The sequence below is a fragment of the Protopterus annectens genome, chromosome 12.part0 (genome assembly GCF_019279795.1).
Source record: "Protopterus annectens isolate FY-2018-M chromosome 12.part0, PAN1.0, whole genome shotgun sequence".
NCBI lineage: Eukaryota > Metazoa > Chordata > Ceratodontiformes > Protopteridae > Protopterus > Protopterus annectens.
Window position 1 is genome coordinate 271391682 of NC_056746.1, and position 17949 is coordinate 271409630.

General features: G+C 39.4%; 1 protein-coding gene across 2 annotated transcripts in view; it reads left to right on the forward strand.

Moving 5' to 3' along the window:
- Window positions 1-17949, forward strand: part of DNAJA3 (DnaJ heat shock protein family (Hsp40) member A3) — a 911667-nt gene that overhangs the window by 814839 nt on the left and 78879 nt on the right. The gene's annotated exons all lie outside the window — the stretch shown is intronic.

The following is a 17949-nucleotide window of genomic DNA, read 5'->3' on the forward strand; positions in this document are numbered from 1 at the left end:
GGGATGACTATAGCAGTATGCCATTTGGTAGGGACAAAGCCTGAGGTGAGGCTATGATTGAACAGGGCATAAAGGTGAGTTGTCAGTTCACTGTGTAATTTATGTAGAACATAGCCAGGGATATTGTCAGGTCCCATAGAAGCTGTATATTCTTGGCCTTGGACATTGCTGTTTTAACCTGTGCAGCAGTAATACTGGGTGCCTGTCAATCTACTGGTATTGTGATTGGTCCTTTTGGGGGGGGGGGGTAAAGTTGGCACTGAATCTCTTGGCCAGTATATTAGCAATATCTGTTGGCTCGGTATAGGAGGTAGCACTGTGCAGTAGCTCAGAGCAAATCTGGGTATTGCCGTGGAGGTTTTTTACATAACTATAGAAGGCCTTGTGGTTGTCTTTACTATCTGCTGCAATTCTATTTTCATAGCTAGCTTTAGAGGATTTGAAGAGGGATCTCAACTTTTTGTTGAGGCTGATAAAAGGGAGTTTTTCCAGTCTTCACCGTATTCCGCGTCAGTTTCCTCCTTCAGTTGTAGAGTTTGCTTATGGCAGGGATCCACCAGATTGACTTCCTTTTTTTGGAGGAGAGCATCTTGGTTCTATTGGGTAAGGTGATATCCATGTATTTGTGTACGTGTTCGTACAGTGCATTGGTGTATGATTCGGCAGTCATGCAACTGTATTTGCATGGGTGCCGTGAAGTTAGCCACCTCTGTTCTTAGGAGCCCAAAGTTAGCTTTGGAGAGGTTTTTCATGGTGGTTAGCTTAGTGGGGGGTGGATTTCCAAGGTGTTTAGCTTGTGGTCAGATCTAACCAGGGAGGAGTTGACTATTGGTGTAGAGTAACGGTCGCCCAATGTTAGTAATGACCAGGCCAAGGATGTCGCTACCTCTAGTGGGGATAAGAACGAGCTGGTCCAGGGCATTGGAATTAATGAATTCCAGGAAACGTTGGGCAGGTGTATTGGTACATGAGTAGTTTTCCTAGTTAATGGAGTGGTAGTTGAAGTTGCCCAGTATGAGTGTGTTAGGATGGACCCGAATATTTTCCAGGGTGCTTAGGAATGTGGAGTGAGTGTCTTGGGACATGGTTGGGGGCCTATAACAGGCTACGATCTGAATCGCTGTCTTACCAATGTTAGCTGCACCTAAAGCATCTCTGATGCGTTATGTTGGGCTACCAGTCTGGAGGTGTGTGCATCCTTTATGAATATGGAAACACCACCGCCTTTGGAACTTCGGTCCAAGTTCTGTATAACTGTAAATGTGCCTATGTCACAAGTGATTCAATTGAGGGTTTAAAAAAAAAAAGGTACTCCATGTGGACAGCATGACCACTGTCAAACGCTTGGGTTGCTCTTTTGAAGAAGCTAACTAGATTCATTTTACAGGTTCTGTCCTGCAAAACAGCTGCTGATTTAGCCTGTTGAGATATTTAATATCAAGAGTTTCAGTTCTGTGATATGTTCCATGACGTTGCAGATGAGACCCATTCGGCTGATGGACCTACAAGTTCCAGAGTCCATGGTGGGACCACCCCCTTATGAAGTGACATCACCACTGCTGTGCACCATACCTACAGGGCAGGTCCTGTTGGTAGCTCAGGTTAAATAGTTTGAGTGGTGCTGCCAGGGCATGTGTAGTACTGTTTGTTTAATAACGTAGTATATTATCAGATCCCATGGAGACATGCATCTGAACTGTCCAGACTTTGCCTCATTTTATTTGGTTTGTTCCTCATAAAATTAATATTTTTGGCAAATCACTGAGCACTGAAACTCAAATGCATGTCATTAAGTGATTTCAGACTTCGTATCGTTCATAAAGTGCATGTTTATGCAAATACTGCTCAGATAACTTTCTGAGTTTGTAAGAGCAATGTTTAAAATATTTCCTTATTTTTGGGTCTTTGTCCCTCAATTATTTTAGGCTTTGTTCAGATTTCTTGTGCTAAGAGGTTGAGAGGTATGCATGGGGGAAGTATGTTTAAACATCTTTCTTAAACATGACATTAAAAAGTGACAAGTGCACATGCAGTAATAGAAAACAAACCATACTAACATTTTTGTTTTCATGCAGTGTAAATTTTAACAATTTTCATTCATTGTAGTATTACATAAATTGCTCGATTCCTATCTCCCCATAAATTTTACTCTTCCTGCTGAAAACTATGCTACATGTATTGCTCCCACATATTCCATTTCTTTCTGTGTAGTTTGCCGTTTCCCTTTTCTGAAGGTCCCACTTAAAGTTCTTTTACCTGCCTTTACAATATTTAGAACCACAGTTACAGCTGGTTTAGAGTTTAATTTCTATTTTCTAGTAAAGCCATTAGCATTAAACTTAGTAAAGCCTTATGTCTGTACAATTCAGATCCTATATCCCAGTTAAGAAGAATTTCCTTAGTTACAACTATTTGTTCCTCCAACGTGTCTGTTGAAGCATTCTGTAGGGAATTTTTAAAATCTACCAACTCACTGCATTCCCCCCAAAAATGTTCCCAGTTACCTTTCCCATCATGTCTGCAGTATTTGCTATCTGCTGAAGAAGAATTCTCTGAAGTCTCTCTGTGGTATGAAAATACCCTTATAAATGCTTCTAAACTAAAATCCTAAACCTTCCAGATTTTGCATATTTAGGAGCCGCCATACAGATGTCCTCAAGTTGTGCCTTTGTATATTGCCTTTCAGTTCTCTCTCTTCATTTGAAGTGTTTTTGGTCTTGGACAGCACTTTCAGTATAGTTTCATTACTAGTAATGGGGGGATTGCTAGTTCCAAGGATTTGGGGGCTTTGTTTAGTTGTCTGTAGAATGAATTTCGCACTGCATTTGTTTGCTGGTACATTTGTATTATCTACTAGATCTGAGTTATTGGCCATTTTGTATGAGTTCACTGCAATGTTTCTTAGTTTTCAATTTTTAGTCAGTTTTCTAATATTCTTGTTGACCTACTGTATATCCAAACACAAAAGGAACACCCACAGGGGCTGAAATAACGTAAAATTGAATCTGACACCACAAAGCACAGTTCAATTTCCACTGTAAAGCAACGTTGAAGACTGAAACAAAGTATCATCCACGATTGTAAATAATATTAATTTATTGAAACAATGTTACTAATCCACGACTAAGCGCTTTCGCCAGCAATCTGGCTTCATCAGAGCTGGCGAAAGCGCTTAGTCGTGGATTAGTAACATTGTTTCAATAAATTAATATTATTTACAATCGTGGATGATACTTTGTTTCAGTCTTCAACGTTGCTTTACAGTGGAAATTGAACTGTGCTTTCTGGTGTCAGATTCAATTTTACCTACTGTATATCCCCCACCATGCTCCAGGATTCCCACTCCTCTTTTCTTGATGTACTGGAAAATATTAGGGTTCAACCAAACACCCTAATAATTGGCGACTTCAACTACCCCACCATTAACTGGGAAAACTACTAGTGTACCAACTCCTTAATTCAACGCTTTCTGGAATTCATAAACTCCAGTGCCTTGGATCCCCCCACCAGTCATTACCAGCATGAGTGACTGGTGTTCCACACCTGAAGTCAACTCCTTGTTGGTCCGATCCGACCATAAGCTAATCACCCTTGATATCCACATCCCATCCCCACCCACCATTAAGGAAACCATGGTAAAAAATTTCTCCAAAGCCAACTTCATGCTTAAGACAGAAGTGGTGAACTTCATGACATCCATGCAGATGGACAATACAGTTACAACTGCTGAATCCTACACAAATGCACTCTATAAGCACTTATACGAGTGCATGGATCGTGTTATCCCAAACAGAACCAAGATGCTATCCTCCAAAAACAGGAAGCCAATCTGGTGGTCCCCTGCGATAAACAAACTGTACAACAGAAGGAAGAAACTGTTGCAAAAGAGAGTAAAAATCCCATGAGTGGAGGAGCTCCCTGGTCAGCCTCAGTAAGAAGCTGAGATCCCTTATAAGATCCTCCAAAGCTAGCTACGAAAACAAAATCGCCACTAAGTCTAAGGACAACCACAAAGCATTCTATAGCTATGTGAAGAATCTCGATGGCAACACCCAGATCTGCTCTGAGGTACAGCACAAAGGCACGAAAATTACAGAACCAACTGATATTGCCAACATCCTGGCAGATGGGTTCAGGACTAACTTTACCCCACCCCCACCCCCACCCCCTAAAGGGCCCATATCTATACAGGAAGAATGCAGAGTCCCTGTAATCACAACTACACAGGTAAAAGCCACACTCTCTAAAGCCAAAAACACAGCATCCATGGGACCGGACAACATCCCAGGCTGCATTTTACACGAACTTCAGAATGAACTGGCTCCCCACTTAAGCACCATGTTCAATAATAGCCTCGTATCAGGCTTTGTGCCCACAGAATGGCACACAGCAACAGTTATCCCACTCCAAAAAGGGGGAGCCACCACTGATCCCAGGAACTGTCGACTTAGCGTGATGAGCCTGGTCTGCAAGGCCATGGAACGTATCATCATGGAACTCATAAACAAAGACATTGGTAACCACCAAACTCTGGATCCCACCCTGTTCGGGTTTGTGAAAGACCGATCATGCCTCCTGAACCTGATCGACTTCTTTGAGGTAGTCACCAAAGCCACAGATGAGGGTAAGGTGGTTCACACAACCTATCTAGACCTCGCCAAGGCTTTCGACACCATCCCCCATTCTGGAATTATAGATAAACTCACTAAACTAGGTATAAATCCCTACGTCACAAGATGGGTTGCCAATTGGCTCACTGACAGAACCCACACTGTAAAAGTTGCAGACTCCAAATCTGAGCTCAAAGCAGTGACAAGTGGAGTACCACAGGGTTCCGTCCTGGGACCTCTCCTGTTTGGTATCTACTTCTCTGAAGTACAGGCTAACACAGAAGGCTTCTGGCTAACAAAGTTCGCAGATGACTGCAAACTAGGAGCCATAGTCAAGTCCCCAAATGACGTGGACATCCTATAGAAGGGCCTCGCTGAGACAGATGCCTGGTGTCAGAGCCATGGCCTCAAGCTCAATGCCAAAAAGTGCAGTGTCATCCCCTTTGGTAAAAACTCTGTACCCATGAACTACCACATAAGCAGCAATCTACATAACACCGAATGTGTGATGAGACCTTGGGACCCAGGTGGACTGCAGTATCTCCTTTGATAGTCACATCAGCACAGTAGTCAGGAAGTCCTTCTACGTGGCACACCTCATCATAAAAGGGTTCTCATCCAGGAAAAAGAGGTCATTGTTCCCCTCTACTCGACACTCATTAGACCCATTCGAGAGTACAACGCCCCTTTTGGAATGTACCTCACAAAACATCTGCAGCAGCTGGAAAGGCCACAGAAGTACCTCACAAAGAGGATTACTGGCCTCAAACAAATGCCCTACACTGACCGCCTCAAAAAACTCCAGCTTTACTCTGTAGCATATCGCCTACTCCGAGGTGATCTCTGCCTAACATATAAAGCTGTGTCAAACCCAGAGCTGTTGGACATGCTACACCTAAAGAAATCCCAATCCCTCTGAGCTACACGCTCTAGGGACCTAAACCTTGTCACCACAATAAACAGAACATGCTGGAAGGATAGATTCCTGTCCCAGAGACTTCTCATACTCTGGAACAGGCTACCCATCTATGTCAAGCAAAGTTCTTCATTAGCACTCTTCAAGAAAAATCTTGATGAGTGGATGGGAAATAGGAAATACACCCCGGGGATCACTTCGGTGTCTCTGCTCGACAGCGGCACAGGAAAATAACTTTCTTGGGTGGCGTAAGCCAGGGAACCTTGTTGGCTAGGCTTACGTAGGCCCTTGGGCTGATAGCCTAGTACCTACCTATGAACCTATACCTTAATGAGCTTTTTTTCCTTTTTATCGTAGGTTTTATTTATAATGGTGGACCACCAGGATGGTTTACCTTTAAACTTTTCATTATATTTGGATCTTGATGAGACTGACAGTCATACATTTAAGTGGGTGTTAGAACATCTTTGCAAACCTGTATGATGTCTCAATCTCAGGGATGATGTTGCTATAATTTAATTTTGAGACTTAATTGTAGAATTTGATGAGATTGTACTGTGGAAGTCTTTCACTTCAGATACATTGGGTTCAGGGGGTGTAGAGCTATTGAGGGAGATGACTAACTTGTGATCCCACTTGATCAGAGGAGGAGATACCAGTGGAATTGCACATGATACTTACATTTGTAAGTACTAGGTCAAAAATATTTTGAACTCATGACTTCCAAGATGGCTGCACACTGATCAACAATTTAACTTCAGCTCTTCCATTGTGAAAACAGAAACTGAGAAAAAGGAGTGCAATTGAAACTGTTTTTGGAGTAAAATTCAGTTACTGGCTAGTAAACACACAATTTTAAACGTGTACAATTTTTTATATAAGGATTAGTATATTCTTGAAAGTATATTTATTTGAAATTATTTGCATTTAGAAATTTACTAATGAACACTGGATTCTTTCAATTTTAAAACAATTTTAATTAGTTAATTGTTCTATTAGTTGTGTAAGAGGTCACATGATGGAGTTATGTATAGAAAAGTTGAGTAGAAACTCTATTTGTTCTGATGAAGTCCAAGATTAGAGAGGATGAAAGCACTTAATTTTGGATTATTTTATTTTATTAAAGTTCTATTTTTGCCATTTTGGTGCCATTGCTAATTTGCAGGTGATACCATTACATGCGTGTTTGTTTTTCTATAGTTTTTTGGTTGCCACATGGAGATCGCTGTTTTTGTGGTGTTCAATTTTGGATTTTCAGCATTTCATTGGTTTTCCTGTTAACTGGAATACAACACCACATCTGATATAAATGGTAGAGTTTACTGGTGCATGTTCTTTGCCTCAGAGCAGTGCTGCTCTGGTACACACTGAAGGCTTTGAAATGCCTAATTCAATACCTAATTCCAATGAGGAAGGAAATCTATCCCAGCTGGTCAAATTGCTTTTCCAACAAGTGACACAAATCCAGTCATTGCTTGAAAGACTACACTTTCCTACTATCTTTGCAGCTGGTTCATAATATACTGATTTAATGAACCCGGAAGCTACTGACGGTGTGATGAAACAGAAGAGAATTGTTCACAGTAAGGAAGCGCCTGTTAATTTGGATTTTGAAGATTCCTTGTGGCCAAAAGGGACAGAGTAGCCGAGGACTATTCAGCTCGTATCAATAACTTGTTAAATCGGGATTTTTTTTTTCCACTGCTACGGACATTACTCCGGCCAACCGGCACTTGCGAACTGCTTTATACCCCTGATGACCTGACGTCATGGAAGAGGAGACTGCAACCAACGCAGGACCCAAGACTTTGTTATTCAGGCCGACTGAGGGCAACCTGCCAGCAGATTACCCAAATGTAATGACTGCAACAGTGAATACACTCTAACATCTACTTTTATGGTAATGTACACAACTGTACTTTTTGAAACTCATTACAATTCAGTTTTTGATAAAATAGAGGAAAGTTAAATTTAACATGGCAAGGAAACAGAAGAAATTTCTCAGAGATGAATCTGAGTACACAAATAATTTAGCATATCCTTTACCTAAAGCCCACTATTCTACAGATGGGATATCGGTGTAGTGAGGGGGATTTTATAGGGGGGGCAGTAGGTGGTGTTAATGTACCATTAGATACCCATAGACAGAAACATACACCTATGCAAACCCCTTTGCGTAATAATGGGGAAAAAAGCGAGGTATTTGATAGAGTATCAATCACTAAGAATATCTGAAATAATTGGTAATAAAACACGTCAGTCCAATTTTTTGCCACATCCTCACACTCCGAGGGCAGCAAAACAAGGGGCAGAAACAACACTGGAGGAAGAACAGCAGAAACAATTACTAGATGATAGTTATTGAAGCTGTTGAAGGTAAAATGCTTAGCTTGAATGAGCATAACATTTTTAATTATACCATTTGCACCAAGTCGTAGATGTGATGTAGCCAAGGTTTTAACAGAATTAAAATTGTATACAAGAAAACTTAACTCTAGAAACATGTTTAGGCACAAAGTAGATATAGATCCTCCTCCAAATAATTTTAGAAGAAAGAGCATGTTCAACCCTCCGTTACACCCTACGATAGTTAGTTATGAAAATATTTGTAAGCAGGAGATTTATAAAGCTTATAGTATGCACCACAAAAAATTTTGTAACTTAAAGACGAGTTATTACTTCTAAGAGAATTAAGAATGAATGACGTTATGTGTGTGATGAAGCTAGACTAGGGGGTGGGATGGTTTTAATGAATAAAAATGATTACATTAATTCAGTGAGTGAAATATTGCTTAACACAAACACACACAATAGTACCGTTAAATGAAATTAATATTGCGCACAAAAAAATTTAGATGTTTTTGGAGGACTCCTTATTGCAGGGAATGATTAATGAAATGATTTACATTTTTTTTTACTTAATCATCCAGTGATACCTACCCCATTTGGTATAACTAAAATTCATAAAAATATTGTAACCCCTCCCCTTTAGAATGATAGCGGCTGCACATAATAGCTCCACGTACACATTAGGTTTGTTTGTTGATAGAATTCTGAAGGTTGTTTTGGGTCCCATAGAGCATATTTTACTGGGCTCATGAGACATTCCTTAGAAAAATCAGAAATTAATTTTATTCAGTTGAGTCTGCTTTTACAACTGTAGATGTAATCAATTTACTTCTGTTCTTCACAAGCAAGGTTTAGAGCTTTTTCATGAAGCTATCCAAGAACGTAGGGTTTTGGATAGTAATATGATTAACTTTATTATGGAGCTCATGGAATCTATTTTGTTGAACAATTTTTTTTACATTTGAGGGAGAGTATTTTAAACAGATTAAAGGAGTAGTGATGGGTGCTAGTTGTGTACTCATCTATGCAAATGTAGCGATGTTTTCATTGGGGGTGGGGGTGGGGGAGTACATTTTGAATTCTAAGTTAAGACCAGTGGCACATCTATTTATGTTACTTAGATGTATTTATTTTGTGGAAGAAAAAGGACTGTGAGGTAGAGGAACTAGTAGATTATATGAAAAATGTCTGTTCTTATTTTAAATTTACCCACACTTTTTTGTTTGATAGTATTGGTTATCTAGATGTCACAGTATTTAAAAATTATGAAGCTAAATGTTTTGGTTCTAAACTGTTCAGGAAGCCCACCTACTCCAATACTTTTCTGGCCTTTCAGAGCGGTCATCTTTTTCATATAAACAAAAACTTAGTAAAAGGATAAATGATTAGTGCAGCCAGAATGTGTTCTGAGGTTCTGGATTTTAAAGTAGAGTTATCTGCATTATTCAGTATGTTTAGTGAGAGAGGGTATCCTTTTGGACTGATAGCGAAATGTAGTAAGATGCTATTGGAGGGTTGGGGTATTAGATACAAGCCATTATTGGGTAGTAGTGAATATGTGCACCTGCAGTCTAATATGAAATACATGTACTTCATTTGTCAATTCTATGCTTTTATATTATGCTAATTTTAGTAATGAAGTTAAGAAAATGTTATCAAAGAACTGGGTTATGTTCCAAAGTAATCCTGATTTATTAAACAGTGTGGGTGATAGACCCCACTTTGTGTTCAAAACAGACCATAACATGAAACATTTGTTTGAACACCCATTATATAGCTCTCATGATGGGAGGGGGACACGTAAATGTGGGGCATGTAAATTTTGTAGTTTTATGTTGCAAGCTAGAGAGGTCACGATAGGGTATCCTCCACAAAGCATCAGGTTAGAGCTAGGAGATTGTGGCAGTAAATAATTGGTTTATATAGCTGGCTGGCTGTCATGGATGTCAATATTTTTACTTGGGTAAAACCGAGAGATCCTTGCAAAAACAGGTGCATGAACACATTTACGCTGTTCAACATAGGAATTCAAATAATGGCTTGTACAAACACTCCTTGAGTTGACACAATTTTAGTATATTCCATTTTGGTTTTGTAGAAATAGGGAGAGGGGATCCACGAGAAGGTTATTGGGAAAACAGATTGGCCACTAGAGTGTTATATTGGCAGTTTAGACTTGATGCTACCGCACCACCAGGATTAAATGATATCAATCTCTTGCCTACTCTTAGGCAGACAGCTTTAGCGTTATACTATTTTAACAGAGTACTTCAAAATAAATTCATACCATATATTTTCTGTTTTTAAGTTTGATTGTTTCATGCTATATTGCATGAGATATGCTTTTCTAATCCATGTTATTAGTGTTTGAGAGTTCATTTATGCCATATTATTTTAGAAATTTACATATGGAGTTTTTAGTATTTTAAACAGGTGTATATTTTTTATATAAGGATTAGTCTATTCTTGAAAGTATATTTGTATAAAATTATTTGCATTTAGAAATTTAATAAATAAACGCTGGATTTTTTTAATTTTAAAACAATTTTAATTAGTTAATAGTTCTGTTAGTTATGTAAGAGTTCATGTAATGGAGATATGTATATAAAAGTTGTGTAGAAACTTTTGTATGTGTTCTGAAGAAGTCCTAGATTAGAGGGGATGAAACCACTTAATTTTGGATTATTTTGTTGTTTTATTAAGTACAGAGAAGGTCAGAAGGAGTTGTATTGTGTCTTTGTGGACTTAGAGAAAGCATATGACAGGGTGCCTAGAGAGGGGTTGTGGTATTGTATGAGGAAGTCGGGAGTGTCAGAGAAGTATGTAAGAGTGGTACAGGATATGTATGAGGGTAGTGTGACAGCAGTGAGGTCTGTAGTGGGAGTGAAGGATGTGTTTAAGGTGGAGGTGGGATTACATCAAGGATCAGCTCTGAGCCCTTTCTTATTTGCAGTGGAGATGGACCGGTTGACAGACTAGATCAGACAGGAGTCCCCGTGGACTATGATGTTTGCAGATGACATTGTGATCTGTAGTGAGAGTTGGGAACTGGTGGAGGAGACCCTGGAGAGGTGGAGATATGCTCTAGAGAGAAGAGGAATTAAGGTCAGCAGAACTAAGACAGAATATGTGTGTGTGAATGAGAGGGAGGATAGAGGAATGGTGAGGATGCAGGGAGTAGAGGTGGCGAAGGTGGATGAGTTTAAATACTTGAGATCAACAGTTCAGAGTAATGGTGAGTGTGGAAGAGAAGTGAAGAAGACAGTACAGGCAGGATGGAGTGGGTAGAGAAGAGTGTCAGGAGTGATTTGTGACAGACTAGTACCAGTAAGAGTGAAAGGGAAGGTCTACAAGAGGGTAGTGAGACCAGCTATGTTATATGGGTTGGAGACAGTGGCATTGACAAAAAGGCAGGAATCGGAGCTGGACGTGGCAGAGTTAAAGATGTTGAGATTTGCACTGGATGTGACAAGGGTGGACAGGATTAAGAACAAGTATATTAGAGGGTCAGCCCAGGTTGGAAGGTTTGGAGACAAAGCCAGAGAGGCAAGATTACGTTGGTTTGGACATGTGCTGATGAGGGATGCAGAGTACATTAGGAAAAAGATGCTAAGGATGAAGCTGCCAGGTAACAAAAAAAGAGGAAGGCCTAAGATAAGGTTTATGGATGTGGTGAGAGAGGACATGCAGGTGGTTGGTGTGACAGATTAAGATGCAGAGGACAGTAAGAAATGGAAATAGATGATCCACTGTGGCGACCCCTAACGAGAGCAGCCGAAAGAAGAAGATTAAAGTTCTATTTTTGCCATTTTGGTGCCATTGCTGATTAACAGGTGTAAGTAAAACATTTTTTGTTCATACTAGTATTTGTATAAAACAGTTCATTATGTAAACTGCATGTTTAGAAGTTTTATAGTGTCTGTCATGGATATTTTAAATGTGGGGGGGAGGGAAGTCTTTTTGGTGAGTTGTATAGGATATTAAATTAAAAAACAGTACTTGTTTAGTTGTAAGAAATACTGGCTTTACATTATAATAAGACAAGAAAGGGTGAACAAAAACAGGTTTAATGTTAATATGATGCGATTGTGAATGACTGGTGTTTGGGTGTAAAAGTCCACCAATTATATTTTTACAAGAGTGAATGTCTAGATTAATGCCTTTGGTTTAAGTTATAAAGTGTTTTTTGTAAGCAAGTAGGCTTTAAAATAAGACAAAGTAATGAAAGTCATGAAAAATAAAGATATTAGCTTGCTTTTTTTTCATTTAGCAAATATTTAGTGGGAGTCAAGAAGTCGGCATCAATACATTCTGTTCCGAGTGAACTTTACAGAGATTCATTGCTGAGTACTTTTCCATGGAGATGAGCTGTTGCAGGTGGAAGCAATTAATATTTATTGAGTTCTGATCTTTTTTTGCTGAGGGAAATGTTATTTAATGGTACAGTGGCAAGCAGTTCTGTGAGAAATAGTTTGAAGTTATTGGAAGTGAATACGATGCAGCAGCCCCCCCCCCAGCAGCCTTAATAATTTAATCCATTTAATAGAGTAGTGTACACTTTAGTTTTATTTAAAGATAACCAGTGCACTTTTTCTTAGGTCTAAAAGATGTTTTCTGAAAGCATACGAGGTGTTTTTTTCACATCTGGGATGAGAATAGAAATAAAAGAACAGAGTACAATTAGGGTCAGAGGGAACACAAGATGTAGCATGGGTAACCTTAATTTTATGTTAGGTAATGCATGTGGGTGCACTTGTCTATTTGGAGCAGTTCCTTTGTGGAAGGTTAAGCTTAATTTTTTGAAGATTTTACATACGTTTTGTGTGTGTTCCAAGTAAGGGATGGGGTGTTTAGAAAATGTCTCTAGTCTTTTTGTTCGAAGATTTTCATTAAAACAGAAAGTCTTGAAATATGACATAGGCTCAAATGGAGGTGAGAAGAAACTACCCTACAAAAGATCAGCTTGTCAGACAGTGTGTATGCATCACAAAAGTTGGAAATACACATTCAAAAATGTTATGTATATTAGAACAGCAGCTTTTTATCATAATGGCTATGCTATCATTATTTTGGAAAGTAAGTGACCCTACAGGTATAGACAAAATGGAATGGAAAGACTCTTGAATTATATTAAGAAATGCAGGGTGTAAATAGCAATGTTGCAGGAGACACATTTGGAAAGAAATGAACATGTGAATTTGCCAAAGAAAGGATTTCAGGATCGATATTTAGCAGAATGTCAGGTACGAAGGTAAAGGGGGCAGTTGCTCTAATTGCTAGAGGAGCTACAATAGTGGTAGAAGAGGGAAAAAGACAGTAATGGTAGATTTGTGGTAGTAAGGGGCTGTTGGCAAGGGAGGAGGGTTACACTGGCATGTATTTATATTCCACCACAAACTGCTGTTGTGGAGTTTAAGAAAGTTTTGGGAGAAATTATCCACATTCAGCAAGAATAATACTTATAAATGGGAACTGGAACTTGATTTGTAATACTAAGGCTGTATCAGGGGGAATCTAGAAGGAGAAAATAGTACAACAGTGTAGATTTTTGCAGAAATTTATGAAACTATAAATATATATATATATTATTTATTTATTTGTTTATTTTTTATCAAAGGCGTGAAATCAGTATTAGGAACTCTGACCCTCTTCTACCACTATTGTAGCTCCTCTAGCAATTAGAGCAACTGCCCCCTTTACCTTCGTACCTGACATTTCCCAAGGTACAATAGCTGGGCTAGACTAGGTGGAAATTATATTTCACAAGAATATGTGCATTTAATTGAAAGCTTTGACATATCAAATAAGTATTTCAGATAATGCAGCAATAAATGCAAGATGTTGTTTGTCTTTCGGCTTTTCCCTGTTAGGGGTTGCCACAGCGGAACTCCAGTCCGCTAATAATTGGCAGATTTTCCCGAACGCCGAGGTGCCAGCTCGACGTTCAACCTTCAGCGAAGACACGCCCATTTACGCAAGTCTTTCGAACGCCCACCCAACCGCGGGGAGGGCATGCAGACTCCACACAGAAGGCACTCCTTGCACTCCAGCCGAGAATCGAACAGGAGAACCTTTTGCTGTGAGGCAACGCTACCGCTGCACCACCGCGGATGTCCATACAATAAATGCAAGATAATGAAGTAAAACTGAGACCACTGGTGCTTTCCCCCAACTACCTGTTAAAAAGAGAGGAATTTAAAGAATGGGCAGTGGAAATAGTTGTTAGGAAGGTACAGACTTCTTCAGAAGTTATAGCTAGTTAGTAGGATAAAATGGATTTTAAAAATTCGGTTGAAATAAGAGAGAAGAGAGATGCTTGAGAAGTAACTGGAATTACTTAGAGGGGCTTGACAAAGTTTACAATTGTGCAGAATAAGGGGAATCTCACAGAAAAGTTGCAAATGCAGAATGCTAAAGAGAAAATAAGGGAGTATCTGAATAATGTGCATGAGTTTAGAAATATTGTTAAGCAAGTTTTTTTTGTAACTCCAGGGCACAGAAACTTTTAGCACAATGATTCAGGCAATAGAATGTAGAAAGGGTTGTTTTGAAACTTAAGGAGTCTACAGCAAGAAAAAGCACCAGGGATCATATAGTTTTACAGATATTTCAGAAATTTTATGAAAACCTGTATAAAGCAGAGAAATTTGAAAATTAAGAAAGAGCACAGATGGAAATATTTATGGAAGACTTAATTATGCCAAGGTTAGGGTTAGATGATGCTCCAGTAACTAACAGGATATTAGAGGATGAGATAAGTACAGTGATGTATAATCAATCTTCAGTAAAGTCTCCAGGAACAAATGGTATTCCTTTGGAGGTTTGGAAGTTAGAGGGAGGAAAATTATACAAATCTGGAAGATTTTAACAGTATATTACAAGGAGGGAAAGCATCAACATCTTGGACTGTGGTGGTGGTAATGACCCAGCTTCATATAGATAATTTCAATTTTAAACCATGATTATAAAGCGTTTGCCTACACTAGTTCATTGAATGGCAAAGGTGTTGCCAAAATTGATAGACAAGGATCAGTATGGTTTTGTGGAGGGGAGGCAAACATTTGATAGCATTAATAGAACAGTGATGATCAGAGGAAAGCAGAATGTAAGACAATTAAGTAGAGCATCTATTATCCAAACGTCAGTTATCCTATCCAAAACAAACCGCTGTGTCTGTACACACATCATGCATCTTTCCTGCCGCGTATAATTTAATGTTCATTGCTTGCTTTTGAAGGGAATTTGTTCATTGCTTCACAGTATCTGAATTTAAATGTCTGGTGTGTGTGTGTGTGTGTGTGTGTGTGTGTGTGTGTGTGTGTGTGTGTGTGTGTGTGTGTGTAAAATACCCCAATTAGTGACAACTGGTAGTTAGTGTTATAGTTCAGGCTCAAACCCTGTACTTAAGGCACAAGAAACAAGAACCTGAATTCTCTACCCCTACCACCATTGAGAAAGTGCTTCTTATAAGGATGTTTTGTGAATGGATAGAGACCCTATTTTAACAAACAGTGCATTGGGAGAAAAGGCTTACGACCATCTTTCAGGAAATGCATGGTACAGTAACAAAGAACCTTTTATTCTAGCAACTTTCTAAGATTATACAAGCAATATTTAAAATGTGTCTTGGTTTTGAGCCTTTGCCCCCCCCCCCCTTAAATTTTGGCTTTTCCAGATCTGTTGTGCTACAAAGTTGAGAGATATGGTTGAGTGTCAAGTGCAGTTTACAAGGAGATGAGAGCTTCATGGGAAGAGAAATTTAGTGCTGTTTATGCCAAGTCTGTTTAGTGTGCAGCTGTTTAGCAAATAATAATCACTATTGTGCTAAAGTATTTAAAAGCATTGTTAGTAGCATAACCGGTACTATACTTGCTTTTGATGCAGAAGGCTGTGGGTTCTACTTCCACAGTATGTAGATGGATCGCTGATACCATACTGTGTTGTACTTTAAAAGGGGTGGATGCTGCAGTCTTCAGTTGCAGATCTCTCTAATGTGGGATTATTTGGATGACTTTTACTTCTGTAGAGATTGTGCATTAACTGATATTGGTGGATTGTAATGACAGATATTTGAGTAGACTTTTACTGACAAAGTGTTCTGAACTGGGCAGTTTTTTCTTTCTTGGTTCATAGTTTATTGCTTATTGGGAAAAAAAAACTACAAATTTAAAACAAGCTGTTAACAAGTGGTGCTGTACTATACAGGGAATGTAATTTAATACAATCAGGAAGATGTATTCATGTATGCATGGTCCTAGAAATCTGTAAGGGACCTTTAATTTGAAAAACAGCCCAAAGGTAAGCTTTAACTGCCAGTGGCCAGATGCATTTTCTTTGAATATAAGTTTCAATGCTATTTCAATGAAAGTGAGTTTCAAGGGCAGAGGAGTTTTAATGCTAAGTCTGTTTTTGTTGTGAGACGGTATTGTTTATCAAATGTCTCAGTGTTTGTGCTATAAAATTTGAATTAAGTTTTAAATAAAATACAATAGGTTCATAGATTAGTGCAGTACTAAGCCTTTTTGGGCCATTGTAAGCCTAGCCCAGTTACTCCTTGTGAGAATCGAGCCCTGCCCCTTGTCTGTAAGGTAAACACCTTAACAATTATAGTGTACAGTAAAGGTAAATATGTAGTAATTGAGTGGCAGACACGCTTTGGTGAAACATGTACAGGACATGACTGATCGCTGGTGCAGAGAAGTGGGAGACCAACATGGTCATTCAGTACTGTATTTAGTTCTGTTATTTTTGTTATACGTGTATTTTTGTGTGTGAATATGTTTACAAAAAAAAAAAAAAGAAAACACAATGTTTTACCTATTGAAACAAAAATACAAATTATAAAACTAGAAAGGAGTGAAACTGTATCATGTCTTGCGAAGATTTTCAATGTTGGGGAGGCTACAATCTCTAATAAAAGTAAAAAAAAGATATAATTTTGAAGTTTGCATCGAATTTAGACAGTGAGCACAGGTCGAAAAGAAGAAAAAACATGAAAAACCCGAAAAGCAAAACATTAGAAGAGGCTGTGTATTTATGGATGTTCTTCATCTCACATTGCTGCAGTCCTTACACTTGGGTAGTCCGCTGTCCTCGGTCGGCCCGAATATCAAAGTATAAGGCTGACGTCGGTCAAGGCGCATTTGACTGACATCAGGACGTCAGGGTACAAATGCGCATGACTGACGTCATATCCTCAGTCTTTTTTGCCGCATGGTCCGATGCAGAAGCAGTATTGCAAGTGCCGGTTGGCGTTCTGAAATTTTTCGTTTTCGGAGTTTCAGACCGAGTCAAAGTTGGCTAAGTACCCCGTTGGGGAATATTTTAGTTTTTTCTTGCCTCAGTGGTTTACCGGATGTCAGAAAAAGTGAATAATTGTATTTCTTGTAGGAAACAGATACCGCATAGAGACTATCATACTTTGTGTATTCCTTGTTTAGGGCCTGAGCACGACGTTGTTGGGTGTCGCTCTTGTGCTAGATTCAATAAGCGCACTATAAAAAGGAGATTGGATTGTGCCAGGTTAGTCTTTGGGAAGCGGTGCAATTATAAAATGCCGTCGGATGCTCCGACGCCCGCTTCTTCAAAAAAGCACAAGGACAAAGCAGTGAAGCCTAGGCTAGAAGAACCGACCGTACCGGATGCCGGTTCTTTAGAGGTGTTGGTGGAGCCGGTGGTTCCACCGGAGGTTTCTTTGGGCTCCCAGGGAGAGACCTTGTTATTGCAGGATGTGGCCTCTCAGGAGGCAAGTCAGGGGGATGGGGCTTCTCAGGTTACTATACTCCCCTCCCTGCCTAGGGTGGTTAGGCCCTCTCCTTCTGTTTCCAAGGCTTCTCCTAGAGGCAGACCAGGTTTAGCCTCAGTTGGTGTCACCCCTAGTTCTTCTGGAACTGTGCCCAAGAAACATATGCTTAAAATGGCAGAAGATTTGATTACTTTGATTAGGGGTTCTTTGCCCCCTCCTGATAAGAGACCTAGGGTGGAGCCTGAGCTAGGGAGTTTTGAGCAGGCTTCGGATGTTTCAGAGTCTTCGGCTGAAGACTTGCAGGAGTACTCTCCTTATTCTGATTCTGA